Raw genomic sequence first — 8,564 nt, forward strand, 5'->3', positions numbered from 1 at the left:
GATCAGCGAACTCGCCCAGTTGACAAAATTAAACCCGGAACACGTGCCCGGCAAAGGGCAGGAGAAGCTGGATAGTCTGGAGCTCGGTCTAGCAAAGAAAGTATTGGTATTCATGGTGATTACAGCAATTATTAATCGTCTCACAGTCCTCAATTATTTTAATGCAATGAACTGCTCGAGGATTGAAACCAGATTAGTTCACCGGATCTTAACCCCTTGACCACCAGGGAACAGTTATGATACATGTAGATACATTTATATATATTTATATATGAACCTGAATATCAGTCGCTAGCTACCTAGACCTCATGACGCAACGGTAGCGCATCTAACTTTGAGTGAGAGAAGTTGTTCCACAGTGATACCCATTTCATCTTTTGTTCCCTTTTAAACACTAGAAACTGAGACAGGGGGAATAAATAGAGAAATAAAAGCCCAGGGATATAGAGAAGAGGAAGAGTTCCTATGGAGTGGAGGGTAGCCAATGTAACCCCACTTTTTAAAAAAGGAGGGAGAGAGAAAACAGGGAATTATAGACCGGTCAGCCTGACCTCAGTAGTGGGTAAAATGAAGGAATCAATTATTAAGGATGTCATAGCAGTGCATTTGGAAAATGGTGACATGATAGGTTCAAGTCAGCATGGATTTGTGAAAGGGAAATCATGCTTGACAAATCTTCTGGAATTTTTTGAGGATGTTTCCAGTAAAGTGGACAAAGGAGAACCAGTTGATGTGGTATATTTGGACTTTCAGAAGGCTTTCGACAAGGTCCCACACAAGAGATTAATGTGCAAAGTTAAAGCACATGGGATTGGGGGTAGTGTGCTGACGTGGATTGAGAACTGGTTGTCAGACAGGAAGGAAAGAGTAGGAGAAACGGGTACTTTTCAGAATGGCAGGCAGTGACTAGTGGAGTGCCGCAAGGTTCTGTGCTGGGGCCCCAGCTGTTTACATTGTACATTAATGATTTAGACGAGGGGATTAAATGCAGTATCTCCAAATTTGCGGATGATACTAAGTTGGGTGGCAGTGTGAGCTGCGAGGAGGATGCTATTAGGCTGCAGAGTGACTTGGATAGGTTAGGTGAGTGGGCAAAAGCATGGCAGATGAAGTATAACGTGGATAAATGTGAGGTTATCCACTTTGGTGGTAAAAACAGAGAGACAGACTATTATCTGAATGGTGACAGATTAGGAAAAGGGAAGGTGCAACGAGACCTGGGTGTCATGGTACATCAGTCATTGAAGGTTAGCATGCAGGTACTGCAGGTGGTTAAGAAAGCAAATGGCATGTTGGCCTTCATAGCGAGGGGATTTGAATACAGGGGCAGGGAGGTGTTGCTAGAGTTGTACAGGGCCTTGGTGAGGCCACACCTGGAGTATTGTGTACAGTTTTGGTTCCTAACTTGAGGAAGGACATTCTTGCTATTGAGGGAGTGCAGCGAAGGTTCACCAGACTGATTCCCGGGATGGCGGGACTGACCTATCAAGAAAGATTGGATCAACTGGGCTTGTATTCATTGGCGTTCAGAAGAATGAGAGGAGACCTCATAGAAACGTTTAACATTCTGACGGGTTTAGACAGGTTAGATGCAGAAAGAATGTTCCCAATGTTGGGGAAGTCCAGAACCAGGGGTCACAGTCTGAGGATAAGGGGTAAACCATTTAGGACCGAGATGAGGAGAAACTTCTTCACCCAGAGAGTGGTGAACCTGTGGAATTCTCTACCACAGAAAGTAGTTGAGGCCTATTCACTAAATATATAAAAGGAAGTTAGATTAAGTCCTTACTACTCGGGGGATCAAGGGTTATGGCGAGAAAGCAGGAAGGGGGTACTGAAGTTTCATGTTCAGCCATGAACTCTTTGAATGGCGGTGCAGGCTAGAAGGTCTGAATGGCCTGCTCCTGCACCTATTTTCTATGTTTCTATGTTTCTAAGTGGAAAGATACTGCCCCCACCCAGAACTAATGCAGAAACCCCTCTGCTGCGCTCGGGGTGGCCACCCACAGCCTGGATACACTAACGGGAGAACACCAGCGGCAGGTCGGGGCCATAAAAGGAACGGCGAGCGGCCCTGAGAGCAGCTTGGAGATCCCGGGAGACTACTCCAGGGAGCAGCGCGAGCCGGTGCAGGAGGGCGGCGGCAGCGAAGAGTGACATCATCAAGGTCCAGGTCGGTGATTGGAGCGTGGGCAGATACTGCAGGAGCGGTGAGATCGGGGTGAAGGAGCGGTGAGAGACTGTGGAGGGATGTGATCAGGGCCCAGAGGAGGCATGAGTTCAGGGCCAGGGGCCCAGGGGCAGCACGGGCCAGCCCACACTGCGATATGTGTGTGGACTAGGTCCATGCAGCAGAGCTGGTCTCCAGTCGTCTTGGTTAACCCTTGCCCCTGCACCAAGACCTCGCTCTGTCAAGTCCGTGTGATGGCTGGGGTGCAACGGCTACCACACATTAAAAAAATCCACGCACAGGCATCTTCCACCCTTCGGGATGTAATTCGGGTCCTTCATTTAAACACCTGTGAACTCATCCTTTTTCGGCGTGGAAGCAAGTCATCCTCATTTCGAGGGACCGCCTATGATGATGATGATGATGGATACATTAACGTCCCAACAGCTCATTGACTGCAGGAGTGGGACCGTGCGGCGCTTCAGAAAACATGTCAAAAAGGCAAAGTCGCTGATTCCGTCTCATGTGCTCCTCCGATCAAGAACAGCAAAACACACCAGAAATGCTTCAATAATGGTTACACCTTATCTCCACATTTGCAAAGCAGTTGGTTCGTTGGTTTTGGAGTATGCTTGTAGTTTTAAGGTTGTTACTTGAAATTTGTGAGAGTTTCTGGGTTCAAATCTCGCACGAGCCCTCAATTTGTCGTAAATTTTGAATTTGCGTCAAACTTTTGCAAAGAAGGACATGCATTTCTGCAGCACCTGTCAGGAACTCATGACGCCCCAAAGCGCTTTTCAGCCATGGAGTTACCTTTGAAGTGTTGCCATGTGAGGAAAGATGTGCCCAAATCACCCCACACGAACCTCAACTCTTTGCGAAGGAGTTCATAGAATCATAGAAGTTTACAGCACGGAAGGAGGCTGTTTCGACACATCCTGTCCACGCTGGCCAACTAGAGGCTATCGAGCCTAATCCCACTTTCCAGCTCCAGGTCCATAACCCTGCAGGTTACAGCACTTCAGGTGCACATCCAAGCACTTTTTAAATGTGGTGAGGGTTTCTGCCTCTACCACCCTTTCAGGCAGTGAGTTCCAGACCCCCACCACCCTCTGCGTGAAGAAATTTCTTCTCTAAACTTTCTACCAATTACTTTAAATTTATGCCTCCTGGGTGTTGCCCCCTCTGCTAAGGGAAATAGGCCCGTTCTATCCACTGTATCCATGCCCCTCATAATTTTATACACCTCAATAAGGCCTCCCCTCAGCCTCCTCTGTTCCAGGGAAAACAAACTCAGCCTGTCGAATCTGTCCTCATCGATAAGATTCTCCACTCCCAGCAACATCCTTGTAAATCTCCTCTGTACCCTCTACAGTGCAATCACGTACTTCCTGTAATACGGCGAACAGAACTGCACGCAGTACTCCAGCTGTGTCCTAACCAGTGTTTTATACAGTACAAGTATAAATCCCCACCCCATCTCTTGTAATCTGTGCCTCGGCTAATAAAGGGAAGCATTCCATATTCCTTCTTAACCACCTTATCGACCTGGCCTGCTACTTTCAGGGATCTGTCGACATGCCCTCCCTGGATTCTGTGAGGACCCAGCTGATTGGAAAACTGCAAATATAACGCCCCTATTTAAAAAAGGAGGCAGACAAAAAGCAGGAAACTATAGACCAGTTAGTCTAACACCTGTGGTTGGGAAAATGTTGGAGTCCATTATTAAAGAAGCAGTATCAGGACAGTTGGAAAAAATAATTCAATCAAACAGAGTCAGCAGGGATTTATGAAGGGGAAGTCATGTTTGACAAATTTGTTGGAATTCTTTGAGGATGTAATGAACAGGGCGGATAAAGGGGAACCCGTGGATGTGATGTATTTTGACTTCTCGAAGGCATTTTGACAAGGTGCCACATAAAAGGTTACTGCACAAGATAAAAGTTCACGGGGTTGGGGGTAATATATTAGCATGAATGGAGGATTGGCTAACTAAAGAATACAGAGAGTTGGGTTAAATGGTTTATTCTCGGTTTGGCAATCAGTAATTAGTTGGATGCCGCAGGGATAGATGCTGGGGCCCCAACTATTTACAATCTATATCAATGACTTGGATAAAGGGATCGAGGGTAACATAGCCAAGTATGCTGATGATACAAAGATGGGAGGAAAAGCAAGGTGTGAAGAGGATACAAAACATCTGCAAAAGGACATAAACAGGCTAAGTGAGTGGGCAAAAATTTGGCAGATGTATTATAATGTTGGAAAGTGTGAGGTTATGAACATTGGCAGAAAAAATCAAAGAGCAAATTATTATTTAAATGGAGAAAGATTGCAAAGTGCTGCAGTACAGCGGGACCTGGGGTAATTTTGCATGAAACACAAAAGGTTAGTATGCAGGTACAGCAAGTGATAAGAACATAACATAAGAAATAGGAGCAGGAGTAGGCTATACGGCCCCTCGAGCCTGCTCCTCCATTTAATACGATCATGGCTGATCCGAACATGGGCTCAGGTCCACTTCTCTGCCCGCTCCCCATAACCCCTTATTTCCTTATCAGTTAAGAAACTGACTAACTCTGTCTTAAATTAAATTTATGATCAGGAAACCCAATGGAATCTTGGCCTTTATTGCAAAGGGGATGGAGTATAAAAGCAGGGAAGTCTTGCTGCAGTTATACAGGGTATTGGTGAGGCCACACCTGGAATACTGGGTGCAGTTTTGGTTTCCATATTTACGAAAGGATATACTTGCTTTGGAGGCAGTTCAGAGAAGGTTCACTAGGTTGATTCCGGACATGAGGGGGTTGACTTTTGAGGAAAGGTTAAGTAGGTTGGGCCTCTACTCATTGGAATTCAGAAGAATGAAAGGTGACCTTATCGAAACGTATAAGATTATGAGGGTGCTTGACAAGATGGATGCAGAGAGGATGTTTCCACTGATCGGGGAGACTAGAACTAGGAGGAATGATCTTAGAATAAGGGGCGGCCCATTGAAAACTGAAATGAGGAGAAATTTCTTTCTCAGAGGGTTGTAAATCTGTGGAATTCGCTGCCCCAGAGAGCTGTGGAAGCTGGGTCGTAGAATAAATTTAAGACAGATACAGACAATTTCTTAAACGATAAGGGAATAAGGGGTTATGTGGAGCGGGCAGGTAAGTGGACCCAGTTCATGATCGGAGCAGCCATGATCATATTAAATGGCGGAGCAGGCTCGAGGGGCCGTATGGCCTACTCCTGCTCCTATTTCTTATGTTCTTATGTTCTTATGTCCCTTTGTTCCTCGACACTTCTCAGTGTCCTACCATTTAATGTGTATTCCCTTTCCTTGTTAGCCCTTCCAAAATGCATGACCTCACACTTCTCCGGATTAAATGCCATTTGCCACTGTTCTGCCCACCTGACCAGTTGCTTGATTTCCTCCTGCATTCTGCAGCTTTCTTCTTCATTATTAACCACACAGCAGATTTTAGTATCAACTGCAAACTTCTTAATCATAACCCCTATATTCATGTGTAGATCATTGATGTAAATCACAAAAAGCAAGGGTCCGAGTACTGAGCCCTGCGGAACCCCACTGGAAACATCTTTCCAGTCGCAAAAAACACCCATCAACCATTACCCTTTGCTTCCTGCCTCCGAGCCAGTTTTGGATCCAACTTGCCACTTTGCCCTGGATTCCATGGGCTTTTACTTTTGTGACCAGTCTGCCATGTGGGACCTTATCAAAATCTTTGGTACAATCCATATACACTACATCACATGCTTTGCCTTCATCGACCCTCCTGGTTACCTCCCCAAAAAAAACAATCAAGTTTGTCAGACACGACCTTCCCTTAACAAATCTGTACTGACTGTCGTTGATTAATCCGTGTCTTTCTAAGTGAAGATTTATCCTGTCCTTTAGGTTTTTTCCAATAATTTTCCCACCACCGAGGTTAGCCTGACTGGCCTGTAATTACTCGGTCTATCCCTTTCTTCCTTCTTAAACAAAGGTACAACGTTAGCAGTCCTCCAGTCCTCTGGCACCATACCTGAAGCCAGAGAGGATTGGAAAATGATGGTCAAAGCCTCTGCTATTTCCTCTTTTGCTTCATTTAACAGCCTGGGATGCATTTCATCCGGGCCTGGGCATATCCACTTTCAAAGCTGCTAAACCCCTTAATACCTCATCTCTCACTATGTTTATTTCATCTAATATTTCACACTTCTTCTCCTCGATAGTAGTGTCTGCATCGCCCCTCTCTTTTGTGAAAACAGACGCCATATATTCATTAAGAACCATCTCCACATCTTCATCCTCCACACACCGATTATCCTCATGGTATCTAATAGACCCACCCTTTCTTTAGTTATCCTCTTGCTCTTAATATATTTATAAAACATCGTGCATATGCTGGAGAAATAAAGAGCTGATGTTGAATTAAGACCTACTCGACTCGACTATTAGAAGAACCAGAGGTGGTCTCGGTAGAAAACCAACTGAGACAGTGCGGGCACATTTCACCCGGACGAGGTCCGGTCTTTGAAGTGTGACATCAACAGTCCCTCTCTTTTGTTAAAAAGAGGCAAAGTATTGATTAAGAATCATAGCCACGTCTTCTGCCTTCACACACAGATTTCCTTTGTGGTCTCTAATAGGCTCCACTCTTTCTCCAGTTATCCTCTTACACTTCATGTCTTTGTGTTTGTGTTTTTCCTGATTTTACTTGTCAACATTTTTTCCTGCTCTCTCTTTGCCTTCCTGATATATTTTTTAATTGCATCCCTGCACTTCTTATATTCCTTTAGAGTTTCTGCACTTGGTGGTCTCACAATTGTACAGTTGTAGCAGCATTTCCCTGCTTTTATACTCCATCCACCTTGTCATAAAGATTAACATTCCATTTGCCTTCCTAATTACTTGCTGTACCTGCATACTAACCTTATGTGTTTCATGTACAAGGACCCCCAGGTCCCTCTGCACCACAGCATTTCGTAATCTCTCCCCATTTAAATAATTATTTGCGTTTTTATTATTGCTACCACAGTGGATAACCTCATATTTCCCACATTATACTCCATCTGACAAATTTCTGCCCACCCAGTGAGACTGTCAATATCGCTTTGCAGATTGTTTGCGTCCTCCTCACAACTTGCTTTCCCACCTATCTTTGTATCATCAGCAAACTTGGCGACATTGCAAACATGCAGAGCACAGAACAAATTATTGACGGATTGACTTTCTCTCAGTTAGCATTTCTTTCATTGTGTAAAAGAAGATTATCGATTCATTAATTATATTATCCCATGAAAACAAAATAAAAGCATAACAAAAATAATTGGCACATTTGAAAGGAACATTTTTCTTTTGTGCAGTTTCGGTCAGAGAAATGTTTGTGAAAGGAATTTTTTGCAGAAACGGATTCAGCATTTCAGCTTGTCGCTGAACACTTCTCTCTGGGTACTGCACTAAGCAGTAGTTTCTTTAGTGTAGCGGTTATCATGTTCGCCTCACCCGCGAAAAATCCCTGGTTCGAGCCCAAATGAAAATGTTATTATTGTAAAAAAAACTAATTTTAATTGTTCATTCCCTCCTTCCGTCCTGTAAACTTCTCTGATTCCATGATGAGCAATGACCATTTAAAACCAGCCTCCTAAAATACAGACTGTGTAAAATCAGAAAGGGAATAAAACTTCCTCAATGATTAAGGTTTCACAAATTATTAAAATGAAGTTGTTGAAGTTTCGACTGACCCTCAGTGATCATGTTAGCATTTCTTTCATTCTGCTCAACAATGCTATCGGTTAATACCAGCAGTTCTAAGCCGCATTTCAAACCCGGAAACAACTCATTCATTATTCACCCTTCCCAGTTCCAGTGCACAGAGGGTTATTTATACTCCATCCCAGAAACTCAAGTACAACTTCTGACATTCCTTCTTTCTAATTATCAACGCATTTGTTTTGACACCAGTCTGAAGTGCTTTGGGTCATCTGTGTAATTTAATTGAATTACTTCACTTAGTGGTCGCAAAATTACTTCCCTAACTGGGAATCGAACCCTGGTAACTGAAGTGATTGGAAAGGTTTTGTGAAGCATTTCAATATGCCCTGCAAAAATCTCGCACTGCTAATTTAAAAACACGGTTACACTTTGTTTCAGTGCGAAAGAAGGGCATTGAAAATGACAACAAAAACACCAGGCAGCAAGTGCATTAAGACAAATTCAAACTTTTCACAAAGTTCGTACTCCGAATCAACGGCTGAGCTAAAGTGGGCACTGACCAATAGTTAAGAAGCATCTCATTATAAACGATGAGCCCACAAATATCAGGAACAGTGCAGTCTGGTCAATATCAAACCCCTCCTTCCTTATTCAACAGAGACATGAACGGCAGACAGACGCCACAAA

The sequence above is a fragment of the Pristiophorus japonicus genome, unplaced genomic scaffold, assembly GCF_044704955.1.
Source record: "Pristiophorus japonicus isolate sPriJap1 unplaced genomic scaffold, sPriJap1.hap1 HAP1_SCAFFOLD_163, whole genome shotgun sequence".
NCBI lineage: Eukaryota > Metazoa > Chordata > Chondrichthyes > Pristiophoridae > Pristiophorus > Pristiophorus japonicus.